The sequence below is a fragment of the Plectrocnemia conspersa genome, unplaced genomic scaffold, assembly GCF_051122295.1.
Source record: "Plectrocnemia conspersa isolate PC_06_02 unplaced genomic scaffold, ASM5112229v1 ptg000002l, whole genome shotgun sequence".
Lineage (NCBI taxonomy): Eukaryota > Metazoa > Arthropoda > Insecta > Trichoptera > Polycentropodidae > Plectrocnemia > Plectrocnemia conspersa.
In genome coordinates this window covers 19588132-19610000 of record NW_028277166.1, presented here as the reverse complement: position 1 = coordinate 19610000, position 21869 = coordinate 19588132, and the positions used below count along the sequence as shown (strand labels likewise).

The 21869-nt window shown below is 29.1% G+C and overlaps 1 protein-coding gene across 3 annotated transcripts in view; it reads left to right on the top strand.

Annotated features, from left to right (window-relative positions):
• Positions 1-21869, top strand: part of tn (tripartite motif containing protein thin) — a 79168-nt gene that overhangs the window by 6589 nt on the left and 50710 nt on the right. For all 3 annotated transcript variants that reach the window (XM_088181551.1, XM_088181549.1, XM_088181550.1), the window contains one exon: positions 1420-1515. The gene's annotated coding sequence lies outside the window, so the exon portion shown is untranslated. The remainder of the gene's footprint in view (positions 1-1419; positions 1516-21869) is intronic.

Sequence of the window (21869 nt, the reverse complement as noted above, 5' to 3'; positions counted from 1 at the left end):
GTAAATACGAACTAAAATAACACACAATCGCATATTCATCATTAATTAGGTCAAGTTCGCTGCAGACAGCGTCGCACGTGCGACCGTATGTTTACAAACTAAAATACACATTTTGACTTTTTAATTATTTAATAAAAAGTCCCGGCAGTTCTGGAACATTTTTCCAAAAATGCCCGGCATCCAAAGGGTTATATTACTGCTAAATATAAAATAAAATTATTATTTTTTCTATAAAAATTACTATTGATTAAAATGTTTTTTTAATTTATTATTAATATTTTTTTTAAAAGCTTCGGCATATTGGCCATAGACATATAGGCATAAAAATGATTTAAATAAATTACTAAAAAAAAATACTAGTCTTAACAAGCCTGTTAAAAGTTTTTAATTAAATATATATTAATTATTAAAATTAACCCTCACTACAATTTGTTAAACCATAAACGTCCATTTAGATCTAAAATCTTGTTAAACAGCTGAACTCCCTTTATTTTAACATTCGCATCTACTTTATTGCGCCAATTAGATTTTTATCTCAACAAAAATAAACTTAAACGGTCTGATAAAGAAGTCTCTCCAACTTCTTAATTAAGACTCATGTCTGCGTAATGGAACAAATTGCATAGTTTCACTGCAAATTCGTGACTCTATTTTAATCAAAAAGATACATTAGAAACATGAGTCAATTTGTAGCAATTACGGAGTAAACAGGCGGCAACTTCAAAAGCGCAAATTGAAATAATATTTACATTACATTAAATACTCGCTAATAATATGACGAATAACACGTGAAACTGTGCACAGTGTGTACATAGATAATATTATTTTATACATTAGTATATAGTGTATATTTTAGATACCATTATTATAGTTTTGGGTAACGACGTCATAAAAGTCCTTTCCTGCTTTATTTTTTGGTATTGTGCTTTGGTATTATCTTTAGTTTTCAAATATTCATTGTAAGTGTATTTCAAAAAAGTTATGTGCATATTTAATTTGATAAAGTTGTGGTTAATTTAAATATACGTATTACACAAAAACACAAAGACTTCTTATACGTTCTATATTATATATAATATTTATCTTACATACACCGAGAAGTAAAAAGTTACAAGAATTTTGTCGCCGAATTTCACCGTCGACACATATTTTCATAAATTATACGACTTAGTACTTCTAAAGGCACACGACAAAGAAACTTCCTAAGAATTTAATATGAAAGCCTTAATATACTTATGAGTATGTCGGTGATTAGACATGAATAAGTACCCGCCCCTGAACGGCTTAAACGCGTGTATCCAAAACGCGATGCAATATTAAACGCGCGTATTATATTTCGTACACACTCGTTGCTCCCCGCGTATAAATATATTAACCATTGTGTAGAAAATTACCGTCAATATATCGTTTTGCTTACAGATCTCGGTGGAGATACTCAAGGGTGAAGACGGGGCAGCCGGAGGCTGTCAGCATCCCCCCGGCGCTGTTAACACTTCAACCCAAATGTTTCAAAAGGTAAGCTTTCACATTTTTGAATATTTTTAGTTATAATATGTACGCAGATAAGATTTAATGAATGTAATAAAAATAATAATGAACGTCTAGAAGCAAATTTAATTACGTACATCGCATTTATACGAAATTAAATATATATATATACGAAAAAATATATTAAAAAGGAATACAGAAAATTGAAAAAAATATACATTTTCCAGAAGTGTGATAAAAAGGATCGTTTGCTTGCTTTCAAAAAATTATCTTAAGAAAATAACTTCTCAAAAAAATGTTAAAAAATCCATTTTTTCACACATTATATGTATATTAAAAATATTTAATTACTATAATTACATATATGAATGTTTACCTGGTCTATATTTGGCGATATCTGTACGCTTGGTGGTATGAGCGATGACGTTTAACGATTTTTTTCCATTGGTGGGCACTGGTGCTCACAATGGCACAATGGCATACTGGAGTTTAATTGCCGTCTTAATACTATTAACACTTCTAGTGAGTAGAATTCTTCAAAAATTGGGTTAAGATAAATGTAAAGTTAAACAAATAGGTAGTTCTTCATTTTTAAGAAATTAGTCATGTTTCTGCAAAAGAATATTATTTTATTTTAAGGATCTTTTTAAATTAATTTAATAGTATTGTTTTGATCAGAATTAAATATATTTTACATAATTTTATTATGTAGTTAGAAAATTTTATTAATTGCAGTTATTGTTTAAATCAGCAAAGAAATACTTGATTTAAAAATTACACTTTGTAAATCTCTTTGCTACATTTTCATTTAGTAGAAAATAAATGGAAGTTGTGGGTTACACCTATATGATTTAACACTCCATTTAACATTTTAAATTATTATTAAAAAAGTAGAAATATAACAAGCTTTCTTCGCGAGAATTTTTCAAAAAAAATTCCAAATCCAGAAGTTTCATATAGCCTTTTTATCGTTGAAAATTAAATTAAATTTTATGTAGAAATATTTTTAAATGTTTATAACTACTAAATTTTTCACACCGCTGCATAAAAAGGCTGGGTCTATGCTAAAAGTTTAAAATATGCACGCATTCCTTACAACTTTTGATAGTATTTGGAAATATTTTATTGGTAAAAAAATGTTCACGATTTTCTTAACATTTATATTTGCTTTGAAAAATTAAGTACAACAATAATAATCAGATTAAAAAAATCGCTTTTATACAACAGATTGTGAAAATCAATGGGGGCTTTTTACATTTTTTTCTTCATTGAACACTTTTTAAAAAGTTATTTAAATATTATTAAACAAATAAAATAGTTCACCATTGTTTAGGATTTTTTATATTTTCGTTACAATGAATATCGAAATAAGTAATAATCATTTAAATATAATATTCTGCTTTATATTTGATTAGACTTACTGTTACAACCGTTTTCCTTATTCGCATTTGACATCGCCACCTGACACTTACACCTGAAGTGCATCTGTATATTGGTATATAAAATAACTATAGTAATCAATATATATTTAAAAATCAATTAATCATCATATTGTTGTTTTTTTTAATTTTTATTATCTCACGAATGTATAATTAAAATAAATTTGCGCTCACCCTCATATTACATGTATTTAGTACATAGATATATTTTACAGTTGAGAATTGCGTTACCGAACACTTGGCAGTGCTAATTATTTCTGAGACTACAGAAATAATCTCTCCATTACTTTACTGTTACATGTAAATCATTCATTGTGAGTAATTATCTTTCCTTTAATTTTATAACATGAGTTTTAACCTGAAAAATATGAAAAAATATTGCCCTCTTTTTTTAATTAAATAGGAAATTGCAAAGCAATACTTATAGTGGGATACAAATTTAATATCAAAGGTTTCGCGTTACTTCAGTCGTAGCAATATGAAAATGGCCGTGTCAATTCCTTTCCGAGGTTCATTCAGTGTTCCGTATCTTCTCAGAAAATCTGCATCGCTAACTTGTATTTGTTTATAGCGTTATGAACATGTATTAAAGTATACAAAAATAACGCTAATTATATAAAAACAAAGATCATATTTTTTTATTAAAATATAATTTCTGACAGCCCTGACGCTTATGGAAAATAAATATTTAACTTATAAATATCTAACGTTTGCACTTAAAAGCCTATTCGCAACTTTACGAAGCAATTATCAAAACAATATTAATACGAGCGAATAGATTTTCCCTTTGCGAAATCGTCTTTATTTGTTTGCCTATAAAATTAATTCGCTTAGTCGAAATTCAAGAGAGGGCTAACTTCGCGATGGGTAATTCACTTAGCCGTGATTCAAACTGTAAGATTCAGATTATTACTCGACCCACCGAATGGCACCGACTCTTTCGGCCCTAGCCCCAAACCCCACTGAAAACCCTGTTCGAATTGTGTATAAATTTGCTATTTATTTTAACCGTCCACAAATCAAATATTGGCGCATGGATCAGCCAGCGATATGGGCCGACCTTTTAAATTAGATTGATTAGCTTGTTTAAAAATGCAAATTTAAACCCTTGCGCACTGCCCGAAACTGTATTAGTTTTGTACTTATAACAATTTTAATTGAGATAAAGGACTAAGCGAAAGACCCATCACGTTTTATCGTATGTATGTTGTTGGGATTGAACGAAATGCTTTAATTAAAATTTTCAATGATAACATCAATTCAAAGAATACTTTTAAAATATGCGATTTAATATTATGCTAGCAATTTATATTTTAAGTAAAGCTATATATATATTTATAAATATATATTCTGATTTACCCATGATTGGACACAGCTTTACGATGATCACAAAGTGGTGGGCCATGAATGCCATTCACTGAATAGAATTACACCCTCGAATCCCTCCGGTCGGCCTGAGGTGCGTTCCGGCGCGTGCCGGCATGTTCCGGCGACAAACGAACGAGTGTTTGCAGCCTCCCCCCGGAAACAATGGCGGAAAACTCGTAGACACTGAAAGAACATCGCTGAATTTTATTTGAACGCTATCCCTCGCGAGTTTTATCCAGCAAAGCGTACGATCTTTATTTTTATCGCAAACGTACAAATAAGCCTGAATTTGCACATATTATTTGAGTATTAGGTTTGGGTTTTTATCAAAACCCTATAAGTATTTATTTAATATGTATGTTTATAGAATAGGGTCCTGTATATATAATGTTATATTCTGTAAAAAATGCACACACTTGTATATATTAGGTGTATATAAAAAAACTCTCGAGCTATTGTTCTAATCTAATATTTACACTCCAGAAATTATATTAAACTTATTAATTTATAAAAATTAAGCAAGTTACGACTATAAAAGTTCAGACACGTTGGTTTATTGCTACAATATCAAAATTAATATTATTGTTTATTATTTGTAAAAATAATAATAAGAAACAAACCTATAACTTTATCGTATTTAAAGTATTTTTCATTAAATAATATGACATTTACATTGTAAAAATGCGGTCATAGTTTTAGTTTCTCGGATGTGCATAAAAAGAGTGCTATATAAAAATAACCTTTTACTTGGGTATAAGTGTCTCATTATTCTTGTAGCATCAAAAGCTCACAAATGATCATATAAAGTTTAACTGCTTTGCACATTAGGATGATAATGTAACCTTGAAATATACATCGTTTATTTATGGGCTTGTAGTTTTCTTTAGACAAATTTATAAGCATTTAAAATACGTTATGATTTCATTTAGACTCCAAATTGTGATATTTTACAAAAATAAATAAAAATATTACAAAGTGTTGTTCAACAAATTAGCAGCAATGGCATTAGATGATTTATTAATTATCGATAAATGTCAAAAATAATTCAAATTCTGGACCAGCAAAGATAGACGATGATGTCCTGGCTTCAGAAATGGAAACAAATTCTATTTAAACTATTTATGAGCTGGCGCAGAAATTAAACCAGTCTGTTTTAACTGTGCATAGAAACACAGATAAGGTGTATAAATTTCAAACGAATTGAGCGAAAAAAATAAGTCGGCGCGTATTCGCATATCCTTGATCTTGATAACCGTAGATATTAAATTAGTATTGTACGACAACAATAGTGTTAGAAGACAGTCATTATCCAAAGAACAAATAGCAAATTTAACCCTGAAACCTGGGCTCATTGTGAAAAATAGTTGGATTGCAAAAATAAATTGTTTTATGCAACACTTAAACCTTACCAAACTACGTGACTTTTTTTTTTTAATTTAATTTTGTATAGTATGATTAGAAATTCAGCATGGTTTATATGTATATATATATATATATATATATATATATATATATATATATATATATATATATATATATATATATATATATATATACATATATATACATATATAAATATATACATATATACATATATTTAGTGTAAATATTTAGTTTCAAAAATATTCGGTCATTTAATTGGTTTTTAAATGGTGACTTTATGTAATTCTGAATAAGTAGTAAAATATTTCTCACATTTTTTTCCTGCAATATTTTGCATAATAAATATTTAAAAACGAAATCTTATACATAGATATTATTCTACATTAGTTCATAGCTCAATCTCTGGACAAACCTTACATAAAATTGCTGTATCAAAACTTTTTTCAGTGCACGTGCTCGCATAGTTTGTCACGATAAGAAGTCCATTAGAAATAGAAAAGAAACACGTTTCCCGCTGTTCGCACACGTATATTTAGATTCAGTTTGGCATTCGGCCATTGTCAGGCAACTCGACCGATTCGGCACGTCTGTTTGCGGTTGGTCCATTATCGGATGCTGGAGATAATATTTCCAGATGCACGAGGCGATTATTATCGCCCGTTATACACTGCAGGGCGAATATACTGCAGTACTCGGGTGACTTTAAAAATAAGTTTTCATTTCTTCACAAAAATAAACACATTCTTATTTTAAAATAGAATAATAATTTTGGTACATCCTGTATTTATGAATAAGTTTACGCTATGCTTATTTACGTTCATATTTGATATGCCAAGTCTATTTAAATATTTTCGCATCACCTTTTCAAATTTTCGCACCTCACCTCAGTTGGCACTCGAAGCATCAGTGACTAATATAGCGCATATTTTCTTTGTATCTATATTTATAAAGTCATTTGCCAAAATATGTGTTTATTATTAGACAAGTACAATAAACTTCCTCGATTATTTTTATTTAAAGAGTAAAATAAATTAATACATCAAATAATTTATCCTAAATTGAATTAAATGTAACTTGACTCCAAAGCAACATATTTCATACATTATATAATGTTTAACTATAAACTAGTAATAATAGTATAGTATGATATATGAGTTTGCCATATTATCAATATTTATATGTTTATTTTTTATTTTTAAATTTATTTACCAAATGTTTTTAAAAAAATTATGGTAAAAACATAGTATTTTTATCGTATATTTCATTTATTTTTAATTCAGCAAATTGGATGTTTTATTTATATCTATTTTTTTCATTACTGGTATGATTTTGAAATACCTTATCAAAGGTATTTTTTCATATATCTTATCAAAGTGTAGGGTATCTATAATTAAGTCACAGTATAATATCGAGTTGCGGATAATCCATGGAGTATTTGACGCAATTTTTATTGAAAATGTTTACTGCGTTTGATGTTTTATTGGCAACGAATGGTAAATATCTATTCTTTAGCTATTCTGAAGCAAACAATATTAAAGGTTTATCACACAACTTATTTTAATTATAAAAAAATTATATAAAATTCAACGTGGGACTTTTTAAAAAATTTAATTTTAGTGAAACTGTTATTGCTATTGAATTTTCTTTTTATTATAAAACATTACTTCGAGGCTTTTAGTGGGATTTGCAGTAACCATTTTTCAATAACTTGAATTTTCTTATGCAGTCTATCTACCGCTTGATGGGGATTTTTATAGGAGCATAAAATGACGGTGTCGTCAGCGAATAGAGCGGTGATATAGTTTTATGTGGTTTGATTGAAAAGTTACTCGTAAATAACGTAAATAAAACGGGTTCTAAATTTTAACTTTCACGAATTTTATATATTTTTATAAGTATCAGTAAAGGCACTAGAAAAATTAATTTAAATATAGTGTATGCATACCAAACAAGATCAAAAGCTTGAGCAATATCAAATACCATTACTCCTGTGAAAATTTTCCTGGCAAAGCTCTTGAGGATATGTTCACAACTCGATTTAGTTAGTCGATTGTGAAATGAGAGCAGCTAAATCTAAATGTTAATGAGATCCTTATATTATATACGATTATGTAGTTAATTTGTTTTGTGTTTTAATACATTTTAGTACAACTCAAACAGTGTTTAATAACAGGTTAATAAAAACCCTAGAGGGTGCTATTATATGTATAATATAACATTTAAAACTGTTTTATGCTATATAAATGTATCTTGACTAAGCTATATACTTTTGTGAAGGTTATGATTAACTTTTTATTTTTTCACACGTGATATCTAATTAATTTTTTATTGATTATTGTAACACTTGCTATGTCAAAAAAACGTCAATTATATTGCTTATTGATTCATTTATACAGCATAAAAATGGCAACGACTACAATGCATTATATGTTGCAATATATTTTTAACATTTAATCTTAAACTGGAAAAGTTGTTAGTGAATTTCAATCAGTATGATGGTTAAGCTACAGGATATAGTCCTAATATCTTGAAATTTAAAAAATCAAGATTGTATACCAGCAATATTATAACACAATTTGCCATTGCAGCAGTTTAAAAGTCCTTTTTATATGTGCTTATTAAATAGCATATCTGTGGGCTTAAAAATATTATATAATAACTAAAGAATTAGTAAAACCATGTCCATTAGATATTAAGAAATTTCTATTAGGTTCTGAAGCATAAAATAAAATTCAATGTGATTCGATCGCGCATTTAAGATCTCTGTGATGATATTTTACTGCAAATAATAAAATTTAATCAAGCCAGTCCTCTTAAAGTATTTAACTGGACGAGTCATCTGAGGACAAGTAAATCCAGTGTAAATCAGACATGGATTCATTTAGTTTCATTAGCTCTGATTCGACATTTAAAGAGTTAAGCTTGTACTTTTGAGAAATGATCTTGTAGTCTCTTCGATGCTATTTTTGAGTCAGTATCAGACACTATTATTGTGTTGTCGTCGGAAAATATAGCAATTTTTGTTGAGTATGTCTGAGGTAGATTTATCGAGTATAACAAATATAACATCGATCCAAAAACATTGCCCTGAGGCACACCCGATGATATTTGGTAAAGTTTTCTGTTGACTTTTTTAACTTACTTTGGAAGTATTTATTAATTATTAAAAAGATGTTGTCTGGAAGCAATATCTTAATTTTGTGAAATAGTCCAGGGTGCCACACTTTGTCAAAAGCCTGAGTTATAATATATCTAAGAATACGGCTGGAGCAATATTTTTTATTTTGAAAGTTTTCATTGATTTAAGTTTCTCTATTTTAAAATGTTTCTTTTTTAAGCCAAATTGTTGATTAGATTATTATTTTTAATAATATAGATAAGTAAGATTTATTATTTTTTAATTTGAAGCAAACAATTTTTGTATAGTCACATATACATATGTATGTATGTACATCTAATACATATTCTCTCCTTCTCAGTGCATACAATGTATATTGCATCCAACGTGAAAATCCCTAACAGAAAACCGTAAAGTATATTTGTGCAGCTCAAGCCCACAAAGCAATAGACCACCTAGGTCTCGTCTCTAGCTAGCCCAGAGGCACCACCGAATGAATGGGATATATTTGATCAGGCCGGTCTGTGGTTTATCCACGTGAAAATTACCGTGCCGCACCGTTATTTGATATCGTCCAATTAGCACAGTTGTTTTGTGTATCTTTGCATTTCGTTTTAAAGTTAATAACAGTACTATCTAGTTATTTAGTATATTACTAGGAGCTATTTAATTCGCAGGCAGCTCACGTGTGATTGCGAGTTGTGCGGGTTTCAAAATGCTAACAATGCAAACTCGTCATTGGAAGAATCCTAAGATGGTAATAATACAAAGGATATGCGTGCTAGTTTAAATTTTGTGTGAAGTAAGCAAAGCCAAGAGCAATTATATTTTATCGTACAAATAAATTACTAAATTATCAACAGTATCGTTTAGAGCATGGTTTCCCAAACTATATTCCGCGGAACACTGGTGTTCCGCGGATCCAAAATAGGTGTTCCGCGGAGTCTAAATAAATATTTCACAAAAATTTGGAGTAAATTAAAAAAATTGTTAGTCTTGCTAATACATTAAAATTGTTCATAAATCTGATAAAAAAGCTTGAAAATATGTGTTACATATTCAACATTGATGTGTATAAATTCTGGAGGGAAAAGTTTCATACATAAAAAAAAAATTTAGCAACCCAAAATCATCAGAGTCATTAGGAGTTTTATTTATTTGAATTTTTATGTTTATTAATTTATATTTATTTAATAACATTTTTTTTATTTTTATTTATTTTATTATGAATTACCTAACCTAAAAAATAAGGTAAGTGTTCCGCCAAAAGTTTCGGATTTGCCAAGTGTTCCGTCGCTGAAAAAGTTTGGGAAACCCTGGTCTAGAGCTAAGACCAAACATCTGCATAAATTTCTTTTGTGTTATTTAGATGGCTTAAATGATATTAATGCAACTGTTATTTCATTCTGAAAGTTGTATGTTACTTCAAATGCAAATATATCTTTCTAAAGGTATATTTGCATTTTTGCATCAACCCAAACAAATAAAAACAATTATGTCAAAGGGTCTGAAAACTACGGCTTGCGGGACAAAATTGGCCCTCGAGCTGAAAATAGATTTGCAGAAAAATTAAAAAGCTTAAAATTCATTTTTTTATCGCAACTATTTTTTGCGGAAATAAAAAAAAATAAGGCTGTAATCAAAATTAATTGACGGGTAGCTCAATTAAAATTATTTATTGTTGATAAATCGATATAATTGTATTTGATTGTTGCAGCCTTATTTAAATCTATCGTAATTATCGTATTAATAAAAGTGTTAAGCACATTGTGAGTATAGCTACGTGTTATCAGTACTATGGCTCTACGAGTCCAACCCTTATGGGCGGGCACCCAGCTTTTGACGGCCGAATGAGCGGGACCCTCCCCCCGTAGTGCTAAATATTTATTTAGAGTTTAATTAGTGTTTTTCCCGAGCGCTCGGGGAAACTTGCTTTCATTGACTGGCTTGCATTGCGTATCATCCTTGTTACAACACCACCCCCTCTGATTTTCGAGAGGTGTATATGTTGCCTCAGTAACAGCCTTGGCCCTCGGTTCCCCTCAGAGCCGAGCCCTTTGGCCCTGCTTGCGTTACTCTGCTATGCTTTGTTCGTCATCAGTAGTGCCTCGCGCCCTACCTCAGACGGCCAGACCGAGAGATTTTAACCTCAAGAGTGGTCCCTCGCTCTCCCACGCTATAAACGGCGAACTCCAGCGTGTGGTCGACTGGCGCGAATTAAATAGCAAAGCAAATGATTTTTAAAGATTTTTTTGACTTAACCTAATGCTTCTAATAAAAAAAATAAAAAGTCTAATAAAACTGAAAATGGTGGTCAAAGAGTTATACATATCAATAGATGATTTTACATGAAGCTTTGTTGAATGATGAAGTAAAAGGCAAATTAATGTAGTTTCATAATTATTAACTTTGCACCAATTATGAACTTATTTATCACATTTTATGAGAATATATGTTCATCTCATTTAACAGCAACAGATTTTTATTTTTAATGAATTAAAAACTGTTTCTAAGAGTGCTATAAAATATGAGATATCGTGCTATAAAATATAAAAATCTAAGCGACGAAGTATTAACAGCTTCTTTAGATGCAATTTAAAACCTCTGTAATGCTACATTTAGTGTAATAAAATAAATGTGGCTCACTTATAATAAGTATCTAAAATGTTTTGGAAAACATAAATTGTAGTCTTTTTTTTCTGGAAAATCCTGGAAATAAATTTATTTTATATAAATATAGATCAACCAACTCTTAAGCGGCACATGAGTTCTACGTGATCTTGAGTATTCTTATCTTGACAGGGTCTTATTTCGCTTTATAAAAAAAAGCACGAACTTTCTGGAATGCTTGATATATTAATTTACACTGCATGACATCGTTTCAGCCACCCACGTGTTTTCTTCTCGGAATGCGCGATTTTTAACATTCACGAATGAATGAAATACGTTTTTTTTTGCTGTATTTCGGTCTGCCATATTTTTTTATCTCTCTTTCTCAAGATACACGAGTCAAGTCGGATTTTTTGATAATTTCCACACGGTCGAATATCGGATGTCAGATCGGATGTTTTAATCGATCGGTTGTATAACGTCGGCAAATACTGAAGGCCAAATTAACCCTCAGGATCGGTCATCATCCTTTGCCAACTTTGTCTATTTCCGGAATCTGTATTGCGCCAACAATTCCCGAACGCGAATAGCACCGACCTTTGGTAATTGCACCTGAGTTTTTAAAAGTACGTCCCCAGTCGCAGCATGCGGTGACCACGCGCTCTGGCGCCAGTGGGATGTCTAATTGTTTTTTAACTGAAAGAGTTTTTAGGTCAATTTGTTTCACTTTTTTGAGTAGCTTACTCTTGTTCTCACATTGCGACTATTCGCAGACTTAGTCAATGAATATATTCATATGGATTTTGTTTTGCCTCTTTTTCCTAAGCCAAAAAGGATTTTATCGTTAGACTCAAAAATATATCTCAAATGCAATATGCCTAATAATTAAAAAAAATGTTACCACACCTCCCCTTTAATTTTATATATGCATTTGGGTTTAATGTGATTATTGTATTGGTTGTCTATCATCACCAAATTTATCAAATTGTGGTATTATCGATTAAAGTATTACTCGTAGTTATTTTGTCACCTCAAAACAAGATCGATATTTTAATTTATTTGCAGCTTATACATAAAATCATATTTTACATAAGTAGAACGTCACGAATTACATCAGTATGTGTATAGTTTTGCTTGACAAAGTTTCTAAAGAACTGTTGATTTAACTAAAATAAAAAATGATTACCATATTTTTTTTGCTTAAGATCGATCAAAATTTTCATTGACAGTTTATTATTTACGATTAATATTATCATTAGTATTTAGAATTATCGTACTTCAGTAAATTCCAGAATTTATACTAAGTTCCTATGTTCAGTATATTATATTAATTTTTTTAATTACACAACTCCATCTGCAGTTGGTGCTACAAAGTTTGTTTAATAATTTATTTTAAAAGCACCAAAACAAAATAAAAAAGCAGGTTAATTTAAGCAATTTTTTATTTTTAGTACGCTGTTTTAAAATATTATCTTGAGGAAAAGAAACGAAATATTTACTGAAAATCGAAACTGACTTTTTTTAGTTTTTTTTTATGAATATCTCAATTTAGAACGATACACGATTATTATTAATATAAGTATATGTAATCTAAGCTAATATTTATAAAGTCTTCAGGTATTGGCGAGAGTTTATGTTAAATTTTAGCAATGTATACAGCAGAAAGATTTATTTTGAGTCAGAAAATAAGCTAAAACATTCACTTACGTAAACATACGCCAGGTGAGTTAGGCACGTTGAAATGGTGTCAGATGAAAAGTGGCAGAACATCATTTGCTACATACAATATACCGTATGACCTTGTAATGTTTGACATTGCTGGGGTTATTGTAAAATTTTAAAGCTTTGGCATATTTCCCGAATTATTTAAATATAAAGAAGCCGGTGCGGCTATAGTATAATTCATATTTTTTACAAGCGTATGTATTTATAAAAAAGTATTATAAACATACATTAAATAATTATTTTTATGGGCCAAAGTGTTTTATCTTAAAAGTTTTGTCAATAAAATTGATATATTTAATCGTTTATGTTGTGATAAACTGTTATTAATTGTGTAATCATTTTATGGCTTTGTTTATTAATGCATACTTACAAAGTTCTTAATGGCGATGTGAATCTATAAAAAGAGTTTATTTTGTTTACATATACAGAATGATACGGTAAAAATCATAAATATTATATTTTTTAACATAAATATATACTAAAAGTATTTAAATACAATAGCGCCCTTTGTATGTGCATATTAAATACAATTTAAAATGCTCTATGCATAATACATTTTACTTAAAATGCTCTTTATTTCGGGATTGGTTTTGTTCTTTAGTTATCTATAGTTGGTTTCATAATAGTATTAAATATAATATTATTATATTACATATATATGTATGAATGTCAACTTGTTGATATTTTTTATTAAATGATAGCTAAAATTAGGTATTACGAGTATACTTTGATTTTTATATACATTTTTTATATTTTTTTAATTGAAATTTTAGTTAAATTAATCAAATTTAAATAAAAATCTTAAATCAAATATTATGTAATATCAAAATAATTAATCAAATTAGGGAAATAAAATCTAAATTCAATAAAAAAATAGCACTAGTATGGAGGAAAGAGTGACGACTTTTTCATTATTATTTTTGGTATTATGTGAAGCAATTACAGTTCATGTTACAAAATAATATAACAAATATTATTGTACAAAAACGTAGCCAATATTATTTAACAGTGATAAAATATGTATTTTTAAAAAAAATGCCTCTTAAATCTTGAAGCATAATTAAAAAATTAAATTCTCGCCAAGAGATTTCCACCTTTTTGCCACTCTAAATTATTTTTAAGTATTACAAAACCAGACGTAAGTCAATTAAAGATTCGAAGAATTTATAGAAAATGTATATTTCAGATAAAAACAATCAATTTAAATATTCGTTGAAAACTCTCATTAAAGCTAATGTGGCATTTTAATCTCACCTAATACTTTGGCAAATTGATATAATACGTTAATATTTCATGTTTTGCATCGTTTCCGTTTTAAGCTCATATATATTTTTACCACGTTTATGACCGCAAAATACGTGCTTATGACATTCATCAAATTAGCACGTTCCGTCAATTGGTTTTTCGACGAGATCCACAGTCTCTAAATTATTATCTCACGCGCAGAACTCGCATGAGATTTCATGAAAAATTGCATTCATTATTTGATAACATGCCAATAATACACACATTACGTGCGTTATGACGTGTTTCAAATTAAATATCGCTTGTTTTCGCGTCGAAAGTTTGACAGCTTGCGCGCACAAAAACCGCGCCGAGATCGCTGTGTTGCCAGCCTATTAAGTTGTCATGAATATTATTAGCGCCATTCGGCGCTAACACGCCACGGAAGCGCTGCGTGCTACAATAAATTAGTTTTGATATTTATATTATTTATTACAATATGGCTCTTAAATGGCAAACGTTTATTTTGTTTGAAGATTAATTTATTTGTTTGTATTAAAAATATAATATTAATTTTAATAAAGAATGGTATTAATTATTAATAATAAAATTTTATTTTAGTGATATACAATATTAGATTAGATCTGTCCTAACTAATTACCTACGACTCAACTTTTAATACTGCGTGGATTAGGAACAGACCTCCTACCAGAGCTTTCGCGAAAGACATTAGCACAAATTAATTTAGGAAACTCACCTAAAAATTATATAAAACCCCATTGGTAATAAAAATAATGCCGCTTATCTTATCGTATAGTTTAGCTTATCTTTGTTAAAGGCCGCATATATTAAGTAACGTTACGTTAAAACAACTTAAATGATAAAAATATCTATTAAAATAGATTAATATATATTTTTTTTATTAAAATAGATAAATAAATAATTATATAGAGACATGGCACTATTTTAATCGCATCACAGATATATTTAAAATATTTTTTAATTATATACGTAAAAATGTTTGTCAATTAAGTTAATAAAAAGTGTACGTTTTTTTGCTTCATCCATAATATTATAAAAACCTCAGTTAAACCTTAACCTAAACCGTTTAAATTTACGTTTGCTTTGACTGGCAAAAAAGGTGAAATAAACGCCCGATAATTAAAGGGAAATATGTTTGTGTAGAGGGAAAAAAACCGTGTACTCATCAATCTCTTCAATGGTCCATCCGCTGTCAAATCAAACGTTTAAAATCATTTCGAGGATCATTAATCTGCCAATTACGACGTTTGCAGCTGTTTTTCAAAACGCGCCAAAACAAATTGAGCAAAAAGTGCTTCTCTTTCCTTCCCTGGCTGCAAAATGGAGTTTCGAGGGCCTCGTCTTTTCTTTCGTCAGCACTTTTTGCGAGGAAACAATTAGCGCTGTATTGGATGTACATATAGGTTGTGTATGGAAAATCGTAAATTTTGACAATTAGTAGATTTTGTAAATATAATCCAAGATATGTGATACATTTTAGATGAAGCTCATTAAATAACCTGTATCAATTTTAGTTTATTTTCATTATATTCCCAAATTGATCATATTTTTTTCCAGATCAATTCGTAATCAATAATCAATTGATATTTTTACTCTGGTTTAATTTAAGTCTGTTTATAAGATACACAACGAAAGAAAAAGCGTCATATTTATCCAGTTTGTCAAGCATATTTTTTTGAATTGCAGTAATGGTTGGTTGAATTTAGCTAACATAAAATAATGGCTTTTGCTACGCGAAAATCGTGCAAAAGTGCAACCAGAAGAATAATACGCATATTAATCACGCGGAGAGAAAACCCAGAATAATTTATTATTGCCTCTCTCCTGCATCAGACATGAGTGATTTTTTGCTATTTTTCGCACTACAAGTTGAGTTCAATCTATTTTAAAAATGACGTAGTTCAGTTTAAGGATAATGGAATTTTAAGGTCTCCCTTCGGAGGTGTTTAACCTGCACATTTGTGTTCACCAGACGGTAATCAAACCATTCGTCAAACCTTGCGTATGATATAGACATTGTTGAATAATAAACTGTTGTAGCTAATTATATTAATAAATATATGTAATATGACTCTTTCAATTTTGTAAAAAAAGTACTTTGACTTTTAAAAGAATTGTTTTCTAAATGTTTTTTGGCTAAATGCAAAAAAAAGCAACAACAACGCGTTTACAATAGGGCCCAAATTTCTGTTTTCTATTTTCAAAAATTTGTACTGGTATTTTTAAATCAAAATTTATTTATTTTATAAATTGTAGATAAAAATATAAATCTTTTGGATTATGTACTCTTAGTAACTTTTTATATTTTTCAAATAATAATTATTATAATTGAAAAAATGCCCATTGACTATTTTGAAGAGCATCTTTTTATATGTTGAAATATTTTTTCAGGGTGTTGTAAATCTTTGCAATTTGTTTTATTTTCATGTTTAAGCGTTAGGCATTCCCTGAGATTCATTGCGATTTATACAAGAATTTTACGTGAGGAATTCGCAGTGAGATCTCCCAATTTATTCTCCATTCATACGTCACCGTCGGCGTGATGGCGAGAAAAGCAAAAAAAAATATGACATTGGCCTACGCTTTGACGTCAAAAAATATTCGTCACACCAACATTGCTAGTGTATGACTAATGCTAGATGAATCCTTATTTACTTTGGACTGGTATCAAATGCGATACGTTAGAGAACTCATAAATTTGTAGAGTGTGGAAGATGTACAAATAATAACATAAAAAATAAAATTAAAATAAATGCGACACGTAATTTATTTTTTATTATTTATTCAATGTTATTTTTCGTGTTATTTTTAATTCGCACAAATAAATTAAACTTTGTGGCTTGAGAATTTATAGCTCTTTGATGTTCCAAATCCAGAAAGCTCGAACGCTTTCTTATCTAAATATTTTAACTATTACGGTCGTGATTTTTATGACTGTATAATAAAATTTTATGATAGCCATTGTAGGTATTTCACGCTAAGAGAAATTTTAAACGACTCTCTCCTTAAGCGAAGCTTCAAAATTAAATTATTCGTTTTAATTAATTAAACTAAAATTAAACCATAAATAAATAAAATTAAATATATAAATTATTATTCATATGTAATTAAGGCGTTAAAAAGCTTTCAAAACTCTGCTGTCTCAAAGTAATCTAATATCTATCTTTAATATAACGTCAACAAGTAATCTTAACACATTTTAAAGATTAATTATTGATTATTATTTTATTCGCATACATGTGCTTATGTACTTTTAATATATAAAAATATTTATAATAATAACAATAATTCTGTACTAAATTTAGGGTCAGTAAGGTTATTTTTGTCTCCGGAGTGGGCTTGCTCTGAATTCCGGACGTCGAGCAGGTTCAGATGATGTGAAGAGAGAAGCGGCGGCTTCTGCATTCTGAATCTGAGCCGGCCTTCTCATGGTTGAAATAAAAATATAAAAATCTGTTGTGTTTTTGATACATTAAACTCCAAAGTAGGTGTTCTAGTGTAAATGTCAGTAAAAGTGTCTCTAAAAAAGTCTTCAGACAAATTTTCAGAGAGTAGCTGATTTTAGATTGGTAGGAGATTTTGTTCTTCATCTTTTTACGGTGGAACAATCAGAGTAATTTGAAACAAATTACTCTTAACCGTTTTGAGGGTATTGAACATTAAGTGTTTATACGAGGCACACAGTATCTTTAAGCTCTTCACCTGAAACGCCTATTGATACGCAAAACAAGTCCCAACATTTATAACTTGTATAAAACTAAATTATTTTTGAAATAAACATTTAAAAAAAAAAAAAAAAAAAAAAAAAAAAGTCCCAACATCTCAGTTATTACATGTGTTCTATATATGCTGATATAATCTAAGGTCTACTGAAAATTGGACACTTAAATCGGTTGCCACTTTTATGCAATGAAGCACATTGTTATTAATTTTAATTTTGTGATGCTAAATGGTGATTTATTACCAGATTTTAACCATCAAATTAAAGTTTTTCACAATCCTTAATGAAATATATCATAACAATTTCTTGAATTCATCAACAAATGTATTAAATTCTAATTATGAATAACATTATTATTATTTTTAATGATCATAAAAACAAGTCGAGAATAGAACATTAAAAAATATTCGATGTTTCAATGTATTCAGATGCAACGTATTGATGTTTTTAATGACGTCAATTTTTTTTCTAAGCAACTGTCGTACCCATTATATGAGTGCGTTACTTTAATATAATTAATTAAATGTAAAAAGCGCAAATGAACACTGTTTTTTAGTCTGTTTGCAACATCAATCTACCGAAATCTTTTTACCTAATCGCTTTATTCAGGAATTATTGTAATGGTAAATAAAAGGAGTTAAAAGATGTATGTTTAAAAATCAACTTTTTATTACATACATATTCTTCTCCTACATATGGCATATAAAAATTCAATTTTAAAGATAGCAGAACAAAATTACTAAAACTATTCGTCTCACAATAAAAGTTTTACGTCTTGCGGTTTAAGTCCGTGTTCTGTAAACGAATAAAAATTACAATTTGGAATAGAATAATCTCGAGATAATAATATCTTTTTATTATTCTTTTTGATCATAAATCATGTGCGTTATTTGAACTATATACTAAAATTCATTATTAGCGTATTTATAAGAAAGTAATTAAATTTACACATGTATTAAAATATGAATATGCTCATTATGCGTATAAGTATATAAATCGTTTTGTAGATTTACGCAGTATTCAAACATTATAAATCACCTTATGTCCTTAGTTTCGTATTTTTAACGCCCCTTTGTTTCGAAAGGCTTGAGAAAAGTTTGCTAAATAGAAGAGAAATATTGTTTCCTTGCGGGTTTTCTCGAAGCTCGAGAAAAACCGACGTTTTACCCACGACCGACGTTATTTATTATTTTTTGACACGGTCCGTTTAAAAACAATTTACCAAAGAAAAACATGTAGGAATAAAGCAATTTAATGAAATATTTATTCAAGCCCCGCGTGTAATATATTCCGCATGCGAATCCGTACTATATATGTACGTATGTGGATATAGAATGTAGTAATACTTTTACGTCATATCTCTTTTGCCTGAGTTTGATATCAGAAAATTACTGTGTGTCGACTTTGCAACGTGTTGCTGCATAATACGCTATCATTATTTTCTCTTACGAAAAAGTATTCGCAATCTCGCATGTGTCTTTTAAAGAAAATTGTTCAAGGACACAAAAATTTCCATCGCTATCGGATATTATCTCATAAAATTTACGATAGCGAAGTGCTTAATAAACTATCGTTATATATATTTTTTATAACTAGAAATCGTCGTGAATTAATTGCATTGCCAGCTCTTATATTTATTATCCGAGATTATGGCTTTTGCTCCGCGTTATCTCGGTTGTCAAAGAGTGAACCGTAAATCTGGTAGCTACGCCATGGCATTTATTAAAAACCTTTATCGGAGAGCCGCGAGCTTTCCAGATAAAGCCCGTTCCTTTAAGTAGATTAACTAGTCGTACGACCTCAAACGAGGTGAGCTTAATCATCCCGTAGATTCTCTTTTCTCTTAACGACTCGTGTAGGTATATTTTGTAATACTTTTTCGTTTAAAGTTTACTTTTGTAATTGGATAAATCGAAATATATATTTTTATAACGAAAAAGTAATTACGGTCTGATCATACTAATTTGCGTGTTATTAGTCATTATCTCGTCGATAAGGTTAATGTAATTCACAATAATCTTCTGCCTTTATTTATTTATGAGTGACTTATAACATTGTTATTTTTTATTATGACGTACAAAATTTCTTAAGAATACTTTTTATATTATAATATATTGCTTTATATCTTATATTATGATTGTTATTACCATCAGTGGTAAAGATCAGTAATTATTACCTAAAAGACCTGAGTTTGAATCCTATATGGAACCTGGTATTTTTTTTAAATTATTATCTTATAAAGTCTATTGTGGTCATTGTTTACGCCGTTCTTGTGTGCTTTTAATATGGAAAATAATATACTATGAAGTGTTTTGGTGGTAGGGCACCTTTGTTAAATCAACGATTTCTGATAGGAAATTTTGTTGGAATTCCTACAAAAATCTGTTTTAATATTGTATGCACTAAAAAATAAAAAAATGTTTTTAAATATTACAACTGCATTGCATTCAGTAGTCAACTTTTATAGGAATATATTTTTCGATTTTAATAAAAACAATGTTCTCAGTCAATACTTTTAAACTCGTAACAATTCCATTACGTTATATAAAATAATATTTATACACGGTTGACCCATTTTTGGAAACAAATATATCGTAGTGCATCTAGCTTTCCAAAAAAAAAAAAAAATAATAAGGCCCTACATTTGCCATTATTCGTATGAAAATGAAGGCTTTTAAAAGGAGTTTGACGATGCTGCAGTTTATCGTTAATTACAGACAAGCGAAAAGCCTTCGCCCTTGCAAAAGCTGTAAAACGTTTAAGCTCCGCGACGCTTCTGTTGCTAAAACGTCACTTGAAAGCTTCTTTTATTATCTTGTTCTGTAAATGCAATCACTTACATCGCGCACGCTTTTAAGCTCAGCATTGTCTCATTAGCATCAAATTGCATTATTCTTTTGCGATCACAGTTGCTACTGCAATGCCTTTCGGATTAGATTTATTAACTTTTTTAAGACTAGAGCAAAGTTCTTGATATAATCCGATTAAATTAAAATATACTTATGGAATAGCTATCATTTTAATTTGCTTCGACTGCAGTTTTATGTGTATAAACCTAATGCACTAAAAGTTACTATTTTTATTATCATTTATGAGAATGTATGGAGTTGTAAAAATATTTTCTTTATAATAATAATCAATATAATTATTGAATTAAATTTAAATAATTAAAAATATAGGTGTAAATAATTATTTTTATTGAATAAATCATTGGCGATCAATTGTAGAATCAGTGAATTTTCCATTAGACGAATTTAGTAGTCGGTGAACTTTCCTAATGCCCATAAACTTATATTAAAATAAAGTTCTGTGTATAAATACATATATTATAAAATGATAAATAAAAAAATAAAAAATAAGTTCAAATTAATATAAGCTGTTTAAAAACTCTAAAAGAGCTATAGGGAAACAAATAGAATTTGACTGATATTTTATAACAATTTTATTACGAAAGTTTCGTTCCTTTCACACCATTCAATTTATACTAAGCAGGTATATACTAAATATAAATGTGAATTATACAGCTTTTTGCAATAAAATCGAAACAGAGCAATAAAATACAGAAGCGTTCAAATGATACCAGAGCTGCCCATGAATAATATTATAATTTAAACATAAAGTTATTTCTTTTACTACATAAAACCTGTTATATAAGGGTTTCTATCGTTGTAAAAAACATATACTAAAAGAACAGTAGATGTGTATGTCGAGGATAAAAAAAAAACATTTTATTGTTTCGCAATGGAAAACT